We start from the raw sequence: 21,227 nt of genomic DNA on the forward strand, positions 1-21,227 counted from the left end.
CTTTGCAACATAGACCTGCTAGAGATTTTACCTTTAGCACAAGTATAATAACTTTGTTTGTCAGCTGTGCTTTTTTTTCAGTGTATAAGAAGAAGCTTACCAGGCATGAGTTGCTAAAACTAATGTGCAGATTGTCCTTGAGCTGCTCTCTACTGTGAGAAACAAAGAAGCAAAAATACCTACACAAGGAGCAAGGAGGAAGCTGAGGCAGCGTGTGAAACTGCAAGGCTTCTCGCAGAAAACTACAGCTGGCTTTTAGAGAAAGGACCAATTAGAAGTACTATAAACACGCTGGCTTTGCTGCTGATTGTAAGGGTCTGATGCTTGTTAGTAAAATTTGAGTTATAGGCTGCCCGCAGGGGTCATGGACATACCAGCTATCCCCATGCCTTGAGCCACGGTATCCCTCACACTAGTCTTAGGGAGGGGGAGAGCATGGAGTGTAGAAGATATAACGGTCTACTGAGTCTCTCTTGCAGATTGACGCGTTTCTCGGAGTGCTCACCGTGATGCAGATCAAGATGGAGTCACTCAGCTATTGGCAAGATTGAATAATGAAGTGGAACACGACCACCTGATCATATCTTCCTGCAATTGACTCAGCTAGCATGTGTGCTGGACAGACACGTTATGTATCAGCCCGTGCCACAGGACACTGGAGTCATCGAGCATAGGGAACGGGAGATGTGGTAGGCATCCGGAAGATCTCGGGTTGTAACGTGAGAGGTGAAAGGTACAGAAGAGGTGGGCACGGGGTGGAGTGAGAGGAGGTGCTGGTGGTAGCAGATATAAGCACATGGTGTAAACAAAGGGTCTAGCCTATATAAGTAGAAGCATAGAACAGTTTATGAAGCAATGGGGAGTTAAACATGTAGCAGGGATTTCCCCATTCCCCCACAGGACAGGCCATAATAGAAAGAGCTAATGGGACTCTAAAAAGATATCTTGGCAAATATGGGGATGTTAAAGACCCACATATGAAATTGTTAAAGGCCTTATTTGTTATGAACCACCTATGTGTGTTTGGGGAACAGAAGCTACCACCTGTAATAATGCATCATAATCCAAAGGCAGAAAAGGAAAGAAAGAAAGAAATATGGGTTAAATATCGTGACCCTAAAACAGGGATATGGCAGCCTCCGGCCAAAGTATTATACCGGGGATGTGGGTATTTGTGTGTTGATTCTCCCACAGGATCCATTTGGGTGCCAGCCAGGTGGACAAGAGCTGTCCTTGAAGCTGCGGAGATCCAACCATCTGATGAAAAAGGACAGGAAGAGATTGAAGAATACATACACCCTCGTCTTGTGGTCATTGGAGGACTGGCTAGCAATCAAAAGACTGAAGGTTATATAACAAAAAGACAGTGAATTTAATGAATAATGAGGTGTTTTGTTATAACCATAGCTTTTAGTATAACTATAATTGCTAACAGCTTGACGCATTTTAATCAGCCTAGAGATAATATTTGGATAACCTTTGCTAATCGAACTGGTCAATCATCTCTTTGTCTTAGTTTCGGAGAGGTTACTAATCCTTTTTAAAACATGTTTGGTAGGATTGCCCGTGTGGAATCTGGAGGAACTTTGTGGACTAGTAGATGATAACACCTTGTGTAATAGAATGAGGCTGAATGCAATTAGGATGGGAAACGTCAATGTGAGATGATTAAGTCCCTTAATACCACATTAGCCTCACCCCCTGAGGAAATAGACCTGTTTGGAAGTGCCAATGCAAGCTTCGGTACTAATGTAACTGGGGGAAAAATTGGATAAGTTCTAGGCCACAGGATATCCATAACTATAATAGGAATCAAAAATACTGGGCCACCTTAGACTCTTCTTTGAAGTCAGAAACAGTATTTAAGCAATTGCATTCCAGCTGTAATGTTTCTAGTATTACATCACCGAAGAAATTGCCCACGGGTATATTTTTAATCTGTGCAGAAAGGGTCTGGAACGGAATACCAGTAAATCCCCCGGGTGGACCCTGTTCTTTGGGGAAACTCTCTTTATTCCACCCTTACTTAACCACGCTAATGCAGCTTACTGACCATAATAATACCTGTCGCAAAAAAATGTAGTTATTATCAGTTTGATTGTACTGATATTGGTCCGCCACGATTTTAGAGTGAGTGGGATTGATGATAGCTCCCAAAGGAAAGCAGCTGCAAATGTGACACCGTGCTGGCTGATAGATTGCATGGGGACCTACTTACTACTGTAGCTGGGGTCTGCCTTCCTGCTTTCTTGTAGCTCCCATACTCAGTGGTATAACTTCTACCTACAGTTTGTATTTTTTCAATGGGAGTTGAGGAGTCAATGTGAGTGTAATTGGAGATAGTTCCCATGGAAAAGCAGCTGCAAATGTGAACCGTGCTGGCTGATAGACTGCATGGGGACCTACTTACTACTGTAGCTGGGCTCTGCCTTCCTGCTTTCTTGTAGCTCCCATACTCAGTGGCATAACTTAAGAGACACATGTATTTTTTCACTGGGAGCTGAACAGAAAAAGTGTGGTATTGAAGATAACTCCCACAGGAAAGCAGCTGCAAATGTGACACCGTGCTGGCTGATAGACTGCATGGGGACCTACTTAACTACTGTAGATGGGGTCTGCCTTCCTGCTTTCTTGTAGCTTCCATATGTTGTTGTTGAGCAAGCAATATTCACTCAAAGACGTAGAGGGTCTAAGTAATGCACGTGCAGAGACATACAGGGGCAACACAGTACAACCATCACAGTTGACTCGAAGCCACCCTTCCTTTGCTAGCTACCTCCTTATATGCTGCTTCTGCCCATGAGATCACCCAGGGCCCAATTGATTAACTTGCAGCACCTGTTTCTGAAGTAGCATACCAGCTGCATTAACTTATCCCTACCATCTTTATTCAAGCTGGCTGGTCCAAGCTATGTCTGTGCCTACAATTCCCCCCTTTTTCTTTTTTGAACCAGCCAGCCTTTAGCAACACATTTCAAAATTAAAGGTACATGAAGAAAACATAAATATTTTTACCCATGGCCATGAGTTTACAACAAAAGGTCAATAACAGCTACATCGCTGAACAATACAATACAGAAATCCATAAAGTCAAAATAAACAATCTGATATGTGTTGGTAGGAGGGACGCACACTGGCAGAAAGGGATGAGGTCTTGGTAGCTCCACTGATATTTCTTTTTCCTGATGTAGTTCTGGACTTTTTTTCAGATCCTTTAGCATGCTGATCTGTGAGCATTATCAATAAGATGGAAGTATCTCTTCCATTATCAGTTTTTATCTCTCTTGGAACACCAAGGACTGCAAAGCAACTCCTCCAATGTCTTATGACGTCTCGAGAACTGTCACTAGTTAAGGCTGTGGCCCAAACCATGGCTGAATAAGTATCAATAGTAACATGTATACGTTTAAATCGCCCAAAAGGAGCATAGACAGTGATATCTGATTGCCATATACCTAATGGTGCCAGACCCCTGGGATTGACTCCTACTCCTAGGCCGATCTGATTCTGGCATGCAGGGCATGTGGAAACAATACCCTGAGCGTCTGATATGGTCAGGTCAAACTGCTTCACCAGCATTTTCGCACTTTGATGAAAAAAATCGTGCGATCTTCGGGCTTGAGAAAATTTGTCAATTATTGGCCCCGTAGGTATCAATAAAGGAGCTGCCACTATCTTGTCAACAATTTCATTGCCAACTGATAGGCCATCTTTTAAGCCCGAATGGCTTCGAATATGTCCAATATAATAAGCAGTTTGCCGTTCATTTATCTGATGCCAGAGTCGCAGAAATAAGTTATACAAATTCTGATTAGAGATTTCTTTCAACAGCGCTCTCTCTAATCGAGTGACAGCATCGACCACATAGAGGGAATCGGAGATGATGTTTAATGGGACGTCTGACCATTTCTCAAAAGTTTTAACTACAGCCATCAGTTCCAGCAGTTGAACTGAACTGCCTGGGGAGTGGACAGTTAGATTTTGCCATTTTCCATTTTCCCACCAAACCACTCCTGCTTTGGCTTGGATCTTACTGGCATCGGTAAAAACAGTCAGGCCTTTAACGGGTACTGCTGATCTCAACGGCTGGTCTTCCATTTGAAATTTAACAGAAAACAATTTATGGGCCGGATAATGATTATTTATAGTTCCTGGATATGACAATAAGGCCCACTGTAATTCATCAGATTGTTGCAGTGCCCAGTTCAAGAACTCATCTGTGAGAGGAACGAAAATGATGTCTGCCTCAATCCCTGCTATTTCCACCAGACGTTTCCTGGCCTTAACTATTATTTTTGCAATTGCCTCAAGCCTCGTGGTAATTGTTTTTTTGTAAATTATGTGGCAAAAATATCCACTCCAAGATCCTCAATGGGTCTTTCGCTACTGAATCCCATTGCATCAAGATTGCCATTACATGCTGGTTTTGACTTATCACAGCAATGTTAATTGACAAGTCAGGATCATATCGATGACTGTAATTATTGACTATCTTGCTTCCTATTTTTTCTATTGCTTGGATTTGCTGCCGAGACAGTTTTCACGCACTATCAGCCTCTACTGAGCCCTTTAACAAAGGCATTAGTGGCGCAAGATCCTCATTTGTGATACCACATATGGTTCGTACCCATTGGATATCACCTATAAGCTTTTGAACGTCTGTTAAGTTAGCAATATCTGTTTTAATTGCCACCTTCTGAGGATAAATGCGCACATCAGTGATAATATTACCTAAATATTTCCAAGAGGCGTGCATTTGTACCTTCTCTGGCGCGATCACCAACCCAGAGTTGCTTAACTGCCGGTTCACTTCTTGTAGAATGCGATGCTGGTCCAGGTCTTTTCCTGCAATCAAGATATCATCCATATAATGGTAAAATAAGACACGAGGGTATTTTTTACGCAGAGGTGCCAGCGCCCAGGCAACATGAGTTTGACAAATAGTTGGTGAGTTCTTCATTCCCTGAGGTAAAACAGTCCATTGATATCGTTTTGCTGGCTCTTGTTTGTTAATCGATGGTACTGTAAAGGCAAACTTCTCACTGTCATCCTCATGTAAGGGAATTGTGAAAAAACAGTCCTTTAAGTCAATCACCAACAGGGGTCACTCTTTTGGAAGCATTGCAGGAGAGGGCAATCCTGGCTGTAAAGCACCCATGTCCTGCATCACTGCATTAACAGCTCTTAAATCATGTAACAGCCTCCACTTCCCTGATTTTTTAGGGATAGTAAAAATTGGTGTATTCCATGGACTGGTGGATGGCTTAATATGACCCTTCTCTAGTTGTTCATTTACTAATTCATGAATGTGGGCGAGCTTTTCTTTGCTTAGCGGCCATTGATCAATCCAAACTGGTTTATCTGTTAGCCAAGTTAACTTCAGGATTGGTCGCCCATCAATGGCCGCCATTAAAAATTTTCATTTGACAAGCGAAAGCCCATTTGGCTTAAGGCGTCTCTACCCAAAAGCCAAACTGAAGTATTCATTACATAGGGCCTAATTTGCACACATCTATTCTCTTCGCCCTGTATACATACCGAAATCAGGTCTGTGCTAATTTTTGTCATCTGTATTCCTCCTACTCCAACAACAAGGGTGTCTAAATTCTCTAAAGGCCAGCTTTTTGGCCAGTAGGATAATGGAACAATAGTAACATCTGCTCCCGTATCCAGTAATGTGTTGTACCCAACCATGTGTTCACCATTTGGATGTTGGAATACAACCATCTGAGTGGGCTTTCCCTGTGAAAGCGGCACCGCCAGTCTTACCTCAGGTACTCCAGTGGATCCAAAACCACCGTCTCGGCGCTTACGACTTCCTGCGAAAGGAACTTTAGCCCTGAAAGGAACTAATTGCGCTATTTTAGTTCCTTTAGGTATATGAGCTGGTGGCTGCCAAACTTTAACCATTATTCCAATATTTCCTTCATAGTCTGCATCAATTACACCGGGGAGCACAAAAATACCCTGTCGAGAGGCCGATGACCGTCCTAAAAGTAAAGCACTTAATCCATAGCCAAGGGGTCCATTAACGTTAGAGGAGATAATTGTTACCTCTGTGTTGTGGATGGTTACATCTACTGCTGTTTCCACATCCACTCCTGCGCTTCCTGCAGTGGCTGATCTGAGGCCATCCAGGCAGCTCTTGGTGTTGAAGGGCGTTTTTGTGTCATCGCGCTCGCCCTTTTTGCGCTCGTCAACCCGTTTCCCTTATGCATTGTATGTCTGGCCACTCGAGAGCGGCACTCAGTGGCTCTATGGCCAAACTTGCCACATCTGTAACAATTACCATGAAATCTGCCATTGGACCCAGATGGCCTGGCGGAGCTGTTTGTCCATACCAATGGTCTGGACCGACACTGATTTTTCACGTGTCCTATTTTTCCACAGTTAAAGCACTTTGGCCTCCGATCTCCTTTGTGGGCTTGAACTAAAGGTTTCAATGCTGTTGCCATTGCCTCAGCTAAATGTGCTGACGATCCTACCCTAGAGCAGGCTTCTATCATGTCGACCAAAGTTGCTGTCCGCGGGAGAGCCTGCAGGATCTTTTTGCAATCATGGTTAGCGTTAGCAACTGCTAAGTGTAACCCTATTTCCGCCTTGACTTCAGCCAACATGTTTGGTATATGATCCAGAGCTGCTCTTAGACGGTCTAAGAAGGTCATGAAAGGCTCATTAGGTTTTTGAATAATAGTTGTATATGAGGGAACTGGCACCCCCATATCAGGAACAATCTTAAATGCTTGACGTGCCAGTGTCTCTGTTTGCTGCAAGATAGCTTCATGCAGTCGGGCTTGTACCTGAGGATCAGCAAATGGTCCTTTACCCAGCATCATGTCTGCTGTGACGACTCGCCACGGATCTCCCTGTTGTAAGTCCATGTTTTCCACCACTGTCAGATCAACTCTTTTTTCCCATTCGGACTCCCATAGTAATACCTGAGTGGGCTTCAGGAAAGTTTCTGCAAGCTTCTGGCAGTCAAATGGAGTCATTAACCCACTGGCGAAAATATGATCCAGTAACGTTTGAACGTATGGGTTGGACAAGCCATATTGCATTACCGCTTTCTGGCCTTCTCTTACCAATTTCCAATCTAAAGGTGCCCATTGTCGTTTTCTTTGTGCTGTTATTACTGGAAAGGCTTGTGGAATAAATTCGCCTTCGATTACTGCATCACGTATGAGGCCTCTCCATTTCTTAGCCGGATCATAGTCATCCGGCCGAGGATCTCTGAGTACCTGTGGGGATGAAACTTTAATCTTTGTTTTGGTTAATTCATTAATTCGTTCCAACAGTTGATTAGCTGTTGCTTTTGGTTTTTCTATCAGTTCCTCCAACTGGGCCAAAGTGTGTTTCATATCTTCTCCGTGTTGTATTAACTCTTCCTTTAATAATTGTCTTTGTTGATCTTCACTAGAAGTTGGGGGTGATGATGGCAGAGGAATACACTCAGGGATTGATGAGCTCAGGGGCAACGGCATATCCACAGCATCATTTGTAAAACGTACCTTTCGTTCTCTGTCAGGTACTCCTTCAGGTATAGCAGAAGGTTGGGATGGGGCAGGATGGTGAAGGGTGGGTGGGAGGGGAGGAGAAGCAATGCGTGTATTCGGCTCCTGGAACGGTGCTCTAGGGGGTTCTGGGGGAGGCGGGCTCACATCCATGCTCTCCTCTTCCAGGGGTGGAGCCGAGGGTATTACGACATTATCCCCTCCGAAGAATCTCTGAGTATTTTCTTCTAGAGATGGAGCCGATGGTACTATAAAGTCACCACCTCCAAAGAATCTTTTAGCATCTACAGGGAACGCAGATGGTGCAGCAGCTTCTGCTTTCATGGCAGCAGCGGCAGCACGCTCAGCTTCTAGCTGGTGTATAATGGATGATACCAATTTACACAAGCCGATAGCATTATTCAACATGTCTCCTAGATTATCCCAGTGTCCCTTTTCATATACTTCTTGGGGGGAAGCAAAGAGACCTACTTCCTGTCCCCATCTTACGAGTCTTAGCAAAGACTCTCTTTCATAATTGAATCCTTTTTCCGCAAGGATATGCTGGAGGGTGTCAATAGGATTTTCCTCTTTGCTTAGCATTTTTCCCATTATATCAGTTTACTCAGATCACTTGCCTTTTCTCCAGCAGGAATCCAAGTGCTTTTCTGCCGAGGATCAGCGAATCACATCAGGGTCACCAATTGTTGTTGTTGAGCAAGCAATATTCACTCAAAGACGTAGAGGGTCTAAGTAATGCACGTGCAGAGACATACAGGGGCAACACAGTACAACCACCACAGTTGACTCGAAGCCACCCTTCCTTTGCTAGCTACCTCCTTATATGCTGCTTCTGCCCATGAGATCACCCAGGGCCCAATTGATTAACTTGCAGCACCTGTTTCTGAAGTAGCATGCCAGCTGCATTAACTTATCCCTACCATCTTTATTCAAGCTGGCTGGTCCAAGCTATGTCTGTGCCTACACCCGTATTCAGCGGTATTAACTTAAAACAAAAAATGTATTTTTTTCAATGGGAGCTGAACAGAAAAAGTGTGGTATTGAAGATAGCTCCCACAGGAAAGCAGCTGCAAATGTGACACCGTGCTGGCTGATAGACTGCATGGGGACCTACTTACTACTGTAGCTGGGGTCTGCCTTCCTGCTTTCTTGTAGCTCCCATACTCAGTGGCATAACTTAACATACACATGTATTTTTTCAATGGGAGCTGAGGATAAAAACTGTGGTATTGAAGATAGCTCCCACAGGAAATGAGCTTCAAATGTGACACCGTGCTGGCTGATAGACTGCATGGGGACCTACTTACTACTGTAGCTGGGGTCTGCCTTCTGCTTTCTTGTAGCTCCCATACTCAGTGGCATAACTTAACAGACACATGTATTTTTTGAAAGGGAGCTGAGGAGAAAAAGTGTGGTATTGAAGATAGCTCCCACAGGAAAGCAGCTGCAAATGTGACACCGTGCTGGCTGATAGACTGCATGGGGATCTACTTACTACTGTAGCTGGGGTCTGCCTTCCTGCTTTCTTGTAGCTCCCATACTCAGTGGTATACCTTAATAGACAAAATGTATTTTTTCACTGGTAGCTGAGGATAAAAACTGTGGTATTGAAGATAGCTCCCACAGGAAAGCAGCTGCAAATGTTGACACCATGCTTACTGATAGAGTGCATGGGGACCTACTTACTACTGTAGCTGGGGTCTGCCTTCCTGCTTTCTTGTAGCTCCCATAGTCAGTGCTATAAGTTAACTGAGACATGTATTTTTTTCAAAGGGAGCTGAACAGAAAAATGTGGTATTGAAGATAGCTGTCACATGAAAGCAGCTGCAAATGTGACACCGTGCTGGCTGATAGACTGCATGGGGACCTACTTACTACTGTAGCTGGGGTCTGCCTTCCTGCTTTCTTGTAGCTCCCATATTCAGTGGTTTACCTTAACAGACACATTTATTTTTTCAATGGGAGCTGAGGATAAAAAGTGTGGTATTGAAGATAGCTCTGACAGGAAAGCAGCTGCAAATGTGACACAGTGCTGGCTGATAGATTACATGGGGACATCACAGCACACGTGGGCGCTGCAATGGGGTTCAGTGACATTGCCGCACATGTGGCAATTGCAGAGAGACTCTGTGACATCACAGCAGACGTGGGCACGGCAAAAGTGCTCTATAACATCACATCACCTCTGGACACTCTAACAGTGCTCTGTGACATCACAGCACATGTGGGTACTGCATCCAGGCTGTGTGACATCATAGAATCCTAGAATGGTAGGGGTTGGAACGCGCCATTATATATCATCTAGACCAACCCCCTCCTCCAGAATCAAGTTCACCTAGATCAGGTCGCACAGGAACGTGTCCAGGCTTATGCTGAAGTCCTCCAAGGAAGGAGACTCCACAAGCCCTGTGGGCAACCTGTTCCAGTGCTCCGTCTTCCTCTTCCGCGGACGTTTGACATCACAGCACATCTGAACACTGCAAGAGTGCCCTGTGACATCACAGCACAGGTGCTCACTGCAACAGGAGTGTGTAATACAACAGCCCATCTGGGCTTTGCAGCGGCGCTGTGTGACATGACAGCACTTTTGGGCACTGTAGCAGTGCTCTAAGACTTCACATCATATCTGGGCACTGAAACGGGTTTCTGTGGCGTCACAGCAGACGTCACTGCAACAGTGCTCTGTGACATCACAGCACAACTAGGTACTGCAACATGGCTGTGTGACACTGCAGGAGACGTGGGCATTGCAGAGGTTGTGCTGTGTGTATTGCATCACAGCACATCTGGGCACCACTACACTGCTCTGTGACATCATTGCTTATCTAGGCACTGGAATGGGGCTCTGTGACATCACATCACATCCGGATACTGCGGCAGTATTCTGTGATGTCACATCACCTTTGCGCACAGCAACAGTGCTGTGTGACATCACAGGACGTCTGGGCACTGTAGCAGTGCTCTAAGGCTTCACATCATATCTGGGCACTGAAACAGGACTCTCTGACATCACAGCACATCTGGGCACTGCAACAGTGCTCTATAACATCTTAACTGCACACTGCTACAGTGCTCTGTGACATTACAAGACATCTGAGCACTCAATCACTGCTGTGATATATAACAGCATCACTAGGCACTGGCACGGTGCTCTGTGACATCACAGCACATCTGGGAAAGGCAGCAGTGCTCTGTGACATCACAGAACATGTGCACAGTGCAACAGGACTGTGTAACACAACAGCACATCTGGGCTTTGCAGCAGGACTGTGTGACCTTACAGCACATCTGGGCACTCCAATAGTGCTCTGTGACATCACAGGACGTCTGGGCACTGGACACACACTGCTCTGAGACTTCACATAGTATCTGGGCACTGAAACGAGACTCTGTCATCACAGCAGACGTGGGCACTGCAACAGTGCTCTGAAACATCCTATCACAAGAGGACATTGCTACAGTGCCTGTGAGATCACAGCACAAGTGGGAACTGCAGTGGTACTCTGACATCACAGCACATCTGGGCACTGCAACAGGGCCGTGTGACATCACAGCACATCTGGGCATGACAAGGGGGTGTGTGAAATCAGAGAACATCTAGGCACTACAACAGGACTGTGTGGCACAGCAGTACATGTGGGCATTGCAGAGGATGTCCGGTGTGTGTCGCATTACAGCACATCTGGGCAGTGCTACACTGCTCCGTAACATCATAGCATATCTAGGCACTGGAACGCGGCTGTAGGACATCACAGAACATCTGGGCAGTGCTACACTGCTCCATGACGTCATAGCATATCTAGGCACTGGAACGCGGCTGTAGGACATCACAGAAAATCTGGGCACTGCAACAAGAGTGTTTGACATCACATCACATCCAGACACTGTCGTGGGGTTCTGCGATGTCCTAGTACTAGGCAGTGCAACAGTGCTCTGTGACATCACAGCACATCTGGGAAAGGCAACAGTGCTCTGTGACATCGTAAGACGTGTGCACTGCAATAGGACTATGTAACGCAACAGCACATCTGGGCTTTGCAGCAGGGCTGTGTGATATGACAGCACATCTGGGCACTGCAATAGTGCTCTGTGACATCACAGGATGTCTGGACACTGGACACACAGTGCTCTGAGATTTCACACAATATCTGGGCACTGAAATGAGACTCTGTGACATCACAGCAGATGTGGGCACGGCAACAGTTCTCTATAACATCACATCACCTCTGGATGCTGCAACAGTGCTCCGTGACATCACAGCACATCTGGGTACTGCATCTAGACTGTGTGACATCATAGAATCCTAGAGCGATAGGGGTTGGAAGGGACCATTAGAGATCATCTAGAGCAACCCCCTGACCCAGAATTCAGTTCACCTAGATCAGGTCGCACAAGAACGTGTCCAGGCTTGTGCTGAAATCCTCCAAGGAAGGAGACTCCACAAGCCCTCTGGGCAGCCTGTTCTGCAGGGTTTCTTTTTCTTTGTGCAGGGGTTCTTCTTTGTTGCGTGAAATGGGAGTGACCAGACGCCAATCTGATGTGCATCAGCTCCAATTTATTGTCACATCATCATCACTTCTATACCTTTTCCAAATGCTTTGTACGTGCCACAATTCATGGCAAATAGTTAATACTAAGCATCACGCACTATGCATAAGGCCTCAAAGTTTCATTTTGGTAAGAACTTAAACATCAACCTCACTGTGTTTAAACACCATCCTTATTGTGCATAAAACATCAGCCTTATTGTGTCTAAAATATCACCCCATCTGTTCGGCCTTCAGTTAGTTTTCTCTCACACTATGGTTATGCTTACCTTACGTTTAGTTACCTTTATATTATTGTTAGTTACATATGTTACCATTTATTAGTCAAGTACAATCAATCATACAATGCTAAAGTGAATGCTATATGTGTGAAAAGGCAAGCGGCATATGATTTATTTACTGCATTCTTGCAGAAGCGGCAGATAAAGGGTATAGATCTGCAAAAAGACCTACCAGGGTTGTTAGCTTATGGGTATGCTAAGGGAGTGTTTCAGAATCCACAGACAGTGCATGAATTGAGCGAATGGCGTAGATTTGGGGATTTGCTGTGGGAAGCTACCCTGGAGGACGATGAGATAGCTGAAAAGTTAGGGAAGTTTTGGCGGATAGTGCACAATGAGTTGTTGCAACATCAGGCAGAAAAGAAGGCTGCTGAGCACGCATCAGCAGCACAGAGTAAGAACAAAAACGATGAGCGTGACTGCTTCCAATCTACCCCGCTGGCTCCTACCGTCTCAAAAGTAGTGCTCCCCACCCCGCGTGTAGAAAATGACCCTGGAGGCACAGACGGGGTACGAGAACCATAAGAGCCATCAGCCCCTCCCGAGGACCAAGAGTGCCGGCCTAAAGAGCCCTCGCCTCCCCCCCCCCCCACTTAGTGAGCCTGTCCCTGGGGCAGAGAGTGAACTGGCAGAGGCACCGACAGTAGTGCCGGGAGAGGTGCCGAGAGCGGCGCCGGGAGAGGTGCCGAGAGCGGCGCCGGGAGAGGCGCCGGGAGCGGCGCCGGGAGAAGCGCCGGGAGAGGCGCCGGGAGCAGCGCCGGGAGAGGTGCCGGGAGCAGCGCCGGGAGAGGCGCCGGGAGAGGTGCCGAGAGCAGCGCCGGGAGAGGTGCCGGGAGAGGCGCCGGGAGAGGTGCCGGGAGCGGCGCTGAGGCGGATGATACCAAGAAAAAAGAAAAATGTTCTTCTCTACACAAGAGTATTTACAAAGTCAGAGAGGCGAAGGGGCTTCAGAGCAGAGCCCCCGCAGGAGAGCTGCTTCCAAATCGAGCCCAGCCCGCCGAGTTACCCCTGGGACGACTCGCAGGGGAATGCCGAGCGGGCAGAGTCGGGCGGGGGTGCAGCGCAGGATGATCAGAGGAGAGTGGGGGAGCGCGACCCCGTGTTACACTCGACACCATCGGGCATGTGAGGGGAGACAAATAAAACACGGGAGAGAGTAACAGCGGCTGCGCCGCCGGCGCCGGGGCCGGCACGGAGTGAGCCAGACCCCCCCTGCCCCTTCCATCCGCAGCCGCCGCCGCGCAGCCGCTTCCCGCGCCCGGTCGGTGTCTCCGGAGCCCCCCCACACACACCGCGCCGACACCGCCGGCCCCGGCCCTCACGGACCGCTGGGCTCGTCCTTTCCATCCTCAGTCCCTTGCCTCAACGAGTGTAAAAACTGTTGGTCGTGATGTTGAAAGCTGCAGGCTTTCGCTCCAAGCCCGGACGGCGAACACCCCAAGGGAGACGAGAGACCGGCTTGTTGCAAAAGCAAGAGGTGAGCTTTATTGCGGAGCTCCGGGCCGTCTCGTATCTCACGCAGGAGATAGAGGAGGCGGCCCCGAGGCTTTGCAGGTAGGGGTTTACATATGCTGGGGATGAGGGACGGAAAATTCCAACACACGCACACAACTTCCCCTAAACCCAGGTGCCCTGCTGGCACGGTGGGGACAATGGATCCAATTTTCTGAGAAATGTTTCTCAGCCCCTGCGGTTTCTGATGCAATGGCCAGGGTTGGTTTCATCATCCTTTCTCGTGGCCTAGTCGGCCTTGCTGTGACTGAGCCTCACCGACTCCATTTTATTTCATTTTATTCTTTCAGAACAAGTTGTTTTCTGTTGGGATTTAGAGGGGAAAAGTGCGGGTTTGTGGGAGTTGTGAGGGATGACATGAGGTGTGGGGGCAAATCTGAGAGGAAAAGTGAGGTTTGGGTGGCATTTCTGAGGGAAAAGGTGGGATTTTGGTGGAGTTTTGAGGGAAAAGATGAGACTTTTGGGTATTTCTGTGGGAAATACCCAAACAAAAGTGGCATTTGGGTGGAGCTTAGAGGGAAAAGATGAGGTTTTGGGGCATTTCTGAGGGAAAAGGTGGGATTTGGGTGGAGTTTTGAGGGAAAAAGTGAGGTTTTGGTAAATTTTTAAAGGGAAAAAGTGGGGTTTGGGTGGATTTTTGAAAAAAACAAATGTTTTGGTGGGGTTTTGAGGGGAAAAGTGGGGTTTTGTGGAAATTCTGAGGGTAAAAGTGGAGTTTGGGTGGTGTTTTGAGGGGGAAAATGGGGTTTTGGTGGAGTTTTGAGGGGAAAAAGTGGGGTTTGGTAGAGTTTTGAGGGGAAAGGTGCAGTTTTGGGGAACTTGTGGGGGAAGAAGTGGGGTTTTGGTGCAGTTTCGAGGGAAACAGTGTTGTTTTGGTGGAGTTCTGAGTGAAAAAGCGAGGTTTTGGAGGTCTCTTCAGAGGAAAAGTGGGTTTTGGGTGCTATTCTGAGGGAAAAAGTGGGATTTTTGGGAACTGCTGGGTAAAAAAGTGCCATCTTGAGGGGAAAAGTGGAGTTTTGGAAGCGTTTTGAGGGGAAAAAGTGGGGTTTGGGTGGAGTTTGAATGCAAAAAAGGGGGGAGTTGGTGGCGTTTTGACGGGAAAAGTGGGGTTTGGGGGAATTCTGAGGGATAAAATGAGGTTTTGGTGCAATTGTGAGAGAAAAACAAGGATTTTGGAGGAGTTTTGAGGCTGTAAAGTGGGGTTTGAGTACATTTCTGAGAAAGAAAAGTGGCATTTGGGTGGAGTTTTGAGGGAAAAGATGAGGTTTTGGGGCATTTCTGAGGGAAAAAGTGGGATTTGGGTGGTGTTTTGAGGGAAAAAGCAGGGTTTTGGTAAATTTCTGAGAGCAAAAGTGGGGTTTAGGTGGAGTTTGGATGGAAAAAATGAGATTTTGGAGTAATTCTGTGGGGAAAAGAGGGACTTTGGGGAAGATATGAGGAGAAAAGGGGTTTTGTGTGAGTTTTGAAGGACCAAGTGGGGTTTTGGGGGAGTTCTGAGGGATGAAAAGAGGTTTTGGGGTAATTGTGAGGGAAAGCAATTGGGATTTGGGTGTAGTTTTGAGAGGAAAAGTGGGGTTTTGGAGCAATTTTGAGGGAAAAAGTGGGGGTCTGTATGGAGTTTGGAAGGAAAATATGTGTTTTTGTTGGGGTGTTTAAAGAAAAAGTGAGGTTTTTGGGAAATCTTGAGGGGAAAGTGTGGGGATCTGGGTGGAGTTTTGAGAAAAAAAGGAAGGTTTTGGTAACTATCTGAGGTCCAAAGTGGGGGTTTGGGTGGAGGTTTGAAGGAGCAAGTTGTTTTCTGTTGGGATTTGGAGGGGAAAAGTGAGGGTTTGTGGGAGTTGTGAGGGATAACATGAGGTGTGGGGGCAAATCTGAGGGGAAAAGTGAGGTTTGGGTGGCGTTTTGAGTGGAAAATTGGTATTTGGGTGGAATTTGATAGAGGAAAAGTGGGGTTTTGGAGCAATTCTGAGGGGCATAGTGGTGTTTTGGTTTATTTCTGAAAGGAGAAGTAGGGTTTTGTTGGAGTTTTGGGAGAAAAAGTGGGGCTTTGGTGCAGTTTTGCAGGAGAAAGCTGGGATTGAGTACATTTGCGAGGGCAAAGAGCGGTGGAGTTCTGGGATAAAATGGGGTTTTGTTTCAATTGTGAGAGCAAAAGTGTGGGTTTGTGTGGAGTTTGCAAGGAAAAAGTGTGTTTTTGTTGGGGTTTTGAGGGGAAAAGTGAGGGTTTAGGGGAGTTCTGAGAGATAAAATGAGGTTGGGGGCAATTCTGAAGTCAAGTGAGGTTTGGGTGGCGTTTTGAGTGGAAAAGTGGGTTTTTGGGGAACTTAGGTGGCAAAAAGTGGGGTTTTAGTAGAGTTTTGAGAAGAAAAGTAGGGCTTGGGGGGGGTTCTGAGGGATAAAATAAGGTTTTGGCGCAATTGAGAGAGCAAAAGTGTGGTTTCAGTGGAGTTGTGAGAGATGAAAGGAGGTTTTTGGGCATGTCTGAGGGGAAAAGTGAGGTTTGGGTGGCATTTTCCAGGAAAACAGTTGGGATTTGGGTGGAATTTTATAGAGGAAAAGCGGTGTTTTTCAGCAATTCTGAGGGAAAAAGTAGAGTTTTTGTTTATTTCTGAGAGCAAAAGTGAGGTTTTGTTGGAGTTTTAGGAGAAAAAGTGGGTTTTGGTGCAGCTTTGCAGGGGAAAAGTGTAGTTTGGAAGAGTTTTGAGAGGCAAAGTGGGGATGGAGTAGATTTCTGAGGGCCAAAAGCAGTGGAGTTGTGGGATAAAATGAGGTTATGGTGCAATTCTGAGGGGAAAAGGTGGGATTTGGGTGGAGGTTTGAGGGGAAAAGTTGGGTTTGGGTGGATTTGTGGAAAAACAAGTGTTTTGGTGGTGCTTTGAGGGGAAGAAGTGGTGTTTTGGTGGAGTTCTGAATGAAAAAGTGAGGTTTTGGAGGTATTTTCAGAGGAAAAGTGGGTTTTGGGTGCTATTCTGAGGGAAAAAGTGGGATTTTTGGGAACTGCTGGGTAAAAATGTGCCATCTTGAGGGAAAAAGTGGAGTTTTGGAAGCGTTTTGAGGGGAAAAAGTGGGGTTTGGGGGAGTTCTGAGGGATAAAATGAGGTTTTGGTGCAATTCTGAGAGAAAAAAATGGATTTTGGAGAAGTTTTGATGCAAATTGCCTTTGCATCAGGCCAGTGCAGAGAGCCATTTGGAGTATTTTACCAAGACTTTTAACATTAGAGCTGTGGTCTTCACTGTAGACAATAACTTGTATTACATCTTAATTTGAATACCTTCTCTGTTCAGAATCACAGTTGGCAAGTGTCACTTCTCTCTGAGCCAGTAAGAACTTTTAAGTTGAATATTGTTTTTTCCTGCCAGGTTTGGATGCACTCTGAATCAAAGGGACATAAAACTAAGATAGTTTTTCTAAAAATGTTTAAAGCTCATAGAAAACTGAGCACAGAATTTTAGGCAAAAGCATGAAACTGGTAAGTAACACCTGTCTGGAGAACATAGAGGAAGATATGACCAACTTTCCTGCCCTGGAATGAGTACTCTTCAGAAAGCATTTGTACATACTGCATATGTCTTCCTGTTGTTTACAGCTTCAAATAAATTCTAAAGCAGTATGTGATGGTGACTTGCTTGTTGATTCTGGTCAGTCAAATACTTGGGTTTTTTAGGTATGCGTTAATGACGATCTCGTCTTAAGCAGCTTTGCTCATTTTGAGCAAGCTGAAGAGAATGCAGTGAGTTCAGCAGATTATCAGGAGACCCAAACATCATGAAATCTTGACTCTCTTCCAATGAAAGTTGTTAATCCTGCACTTGATTTGAGGACAGTGCTGCTCCAGCAGAAGGTATCAACAGATCCTGAAACAAGTGGGAACCGTGTGTGCTGGCAGCAATCATTCATGCAGTGCATCATTTGTCTTTACCTGGATATATTGAACTACTATATCAGTTGGAATCCAACAAGTGGAACAAAAAGTATCCTAACAAACACTGCCTATGTATCAGAGTTTACAAAGAGCAATCAAATCAGCAGATGCAGGAATATTCTAAAGCATTTTGTACTTGATAAGACAAAGGGTGAGTTGCAGGGTCATTTGTTGATATGCTGAAAAGCATTAGATACTGTTGAAATAACTTGTAGCGTTGATCAGTGATACCTTACTGTTTGATTTGAGTTTAGAGGGATTTCTCTACACAGAGGTAACTTGAATGTTTTCTGTGAGTTGTCTTGTTTAAAACAGACTTGAATCACTATAAATATCCTCTGTCCTTGTTCACTCGGTTCATTTGCATATCTTTATGTAAATACAACTGTCTTTTGGTTGTTCTTTTTGCCATTAGAAAATGAGACAAGCAGAGAAAGAAGTCAGTTGCAACCAACTGTAAAAACACTGGCCTTTCATAGATTCAGATAATCACAAACGTGTTTCTGCATCTTTTAAAATTGTCTTTCTAGATCTTGCTGTATCTGGTTCTGTTCTTGAAAAGACATGACAAAGCTCCAGCACAGATGACAGTGAAACTACCACATCTGTAAGTGTTAGATTTTCTCTTCAAATGTCAAAATGAATTAAGTGCAGCATCTGTAAGGCAGATTAGGAATACTGTAGTCAGCTATCACGTCCTTTTCTGTAACAAATCTGGGACTAACTCTTGATCTAGTTAAAAGAGAACGTTGTCCTTCAAGTTTGTGGTTCTGGTGGTTTTGTTATTTTAGATTGCAACGATGGACTTTGAACAAGTTGTGTCTCCTTTTGTACTCACTTGCTCTAGTGGTGTGAAGATGTGTAGTGGTTTTGTGTGGCCAGCTTTTGGTAGTTGTTGGGGGAATACAGGGGCAGATTCTTCAAAGAAAGAGCTGCCAGAAGCTATAGCTTGAGCTGTGAACATGAACTGATTCTCCTGTGTGGTTGATGTTCTTGTTGCATGCTTGATTCTTATTGAAGAAAATTCGGTTAGGTAAGAAAACCACCTTGAGCTCAGTAATCTTTTTTTTCTAAAATGTTGCTCTTAAACGGTATTTTACTGCCAGAAAAGGGTTTGTCTTTTCTTGATAGATTGTCAAAACAATCCCAGGATTGCCTTTCAAGGAAAATCCAGCAGTTCACACAGACAGGTATGGTACAGTATGTTACATATTTGAACCAATTGTGTAGTCGGATAATTAGGAGCTGTAGTATGTTTCCAGTTACTCTTCTTAGACAGCTAAAAGGGCAGAGGGTAAGACAAGATGTGTGCACATGGTATTGGGGAAGGAGGCCATTAGAAGCTGCTGATACTTATCCAGACCACAGTAAAAATAGCAAGTCTCTCTAAACAGTAGCTTGAAAACAAGGCTGTGATGAGGCAGTACGTTTCTGCACACTCAGCATATTCAGTTGCCTTCTTTTATTCTTCGTGTGATTGATAAAGTTTTCCAGCTGAATGAAATCTGACTGAGTTGACTTGTGCAAGGCTTTTATTATGCTGCATATCACTTGCTGCATATGTAAACAAGCTGAGGGGTGTTTTTAATTCAAGTTTTAACTGTTGCAAAGATACATCGTTTCATGGTTTTGCAACTTTAAGAAACCTTTTTCCTGCAGTCCCATCTGATTTTCTTCTGAAGTTGAGGAACCCACCAATTGTCTTGGTTAAAAAAACCTTTGGGTTATTTTCAGATACCTAAAACCTAATAGTAAATTTTACATCCAAAATGGTACTTTTTGATTTCTTCTTTCATATTTGAGGGTTTTTGTTGGCACAGGTAATACATCAGAGATATTTTGTAGGTGAACTGTTTCATGCCATTTAGAAATATTGGTGATATTTATCAATTACACTTTCCTTTTGCATTTCCATTGAATTTAATATTTGTATATTTCTCAGGCTTCAGCAGTGCTTAAATTCTGATCCTTTGAACACACATAGAACTGAAAATGAGCAACAGGTAATTCCAGGATATAACTTCCATTTAACCTCTGCAAACGTGTGTCATATATGTGGAAGGTGTGGGTAGTGTTGAGGCTACAAGAGTGATCTTTGTGGAGGGACACCAGGGAATGAATCCAGCCACATCAGCAACAAGAGCAGACTAAAGCTCAGCAAGCCAGCAAAGTTGATGGTGCCTCTGTGAGAACAGGAAGGGCATAAAAAATGCAGGGGAAGAGACAAAAAGAAAAAAAGCAAGAAACAGAGGCAATGGCCAAGTCAGGGGACAGTAGGAGTCTCAGCACTGTTCTGTGTGACGTGTGTGTGAGTTGTACTTCATTTCTGTTTACATTTCTTTGGCTAATTCTTCTCAAAAAAACAGTTTTTAAGTTGGGTGTAAGCTCAAACCCATTTACTAAGTATTGCCTTTGTCATCTATTTCATATGGTTTCAGAGTTTTGAAAATCTTGAAGAAAGAAACTTTGTCTTTCTTGGCAAGAAAATGAAGCCACCATCAATTCTGGAAACAGCACCACTTCTTGAAGATCTGGAAAGGGTAATGCTAACGTAATACATTACATTTAGTATTTTTAAGACTAGTATCATACCTTAACTTTCAGATACTAAATACTATAGTAGCTAATTTTGATTGAGGAATGTGTAGGAGGTTGTTCATACGGTTGAGTAAATTATGCTTCAGAGAGACTGTAGAATTGTACAGTTTCATCTGATCTATCAACCACTGCTACAAATGATGGCATTTGAATTAGATGTAAGAATTTAACTCCTCATCCCAGAAGAACTCTTATCATATTGTGTGTTAAGGAAATGTATTATGCAGTGGGTCAAAGGCTTTTAAATTGCTCAGTGCTTTGTGTTGCCTTGTTGGTGTTTCAAGCACACGATTTTCAGGTAGAACTCTTTATTTCTCTTTCTGTAGGAACTTACTTGGAAAAAAGTTTTAGGCCCTAACTCCACTGAATCTTACTGTTGGCCACCAATAGCTCAAGGATGTGATGTAGTTGCCATCTCATATCAGGGAAATAATCCTTTCTTGTATATCCCACCAATTCTTACACTTTTGCAGTTGAGCAGTTGCTACAAAGCCTTGAGAAACAGGAGTGGAGGATGTATATATTAGAGTACTGCAGGTTTTGTGTTCTAAGGTGCAAATGTCAATGAATGATCCAAAAGGTAGTGCATGTTGAGAATGGGTGCATCTGATGTCATCTTAGAGTATCTTCATGATGCTTCCCAGGTTATTTAGGCCATCTGCTTAGACATTGACAGAGATGGACTGCATGAGTTTGGGAGTTTAACTTATTTATCAAGTCATATCTAACAAGTGGTTAATGTCATATCACTTTGATACTCGATGAAGCTTGATTTTTAAGGGGCTGTGACATAGTGAAATGGAAATGTCTGGTTTGATTTTTAAAACATTGTCATTCATTTTCTACTGCATTAGA

General features: G+C 44.7%; 1 long non-coding RNA gene across 1 annotated transcript; it reads left to right on the forward strand.

Moving 5' to 3' along the window:
• The first annotated feature begins 483 nt into the window (after nucleotides 1-483).
• Nucleotides 484-4,495, forward strand: LOC133629512 (uncharacterized). The gene is made up of 3 exons (XR_009821057.1): nucleotides 484-689; nucleotides 1,195-1,347; nucleotides 3,832-4,495. It is a non-coding gene; the product is annotated as an uncharacterized LOC133629512 (long non-coding RNA).
• The last annotated feature ends 16,732 nt before the right edge of the window (nucleotides 4,496-21,227 follow it).

Source organism: Colius striatus, unplaced genomic scaffold (genome assembly GCF_028858725.1).
Source record: "Colius striatus isolate bColStr4 unplaced genomic scaffold, bColStr4.1.hap1 scaffold_54, whole genome shotgun sequence".
Classification (NCBI taxonomy): domain Eukaryota; kingdom Metazoa; phylum Chordata; class Aves; order Coliiformes; family Coliidae; genus Colius; species Colius striatus.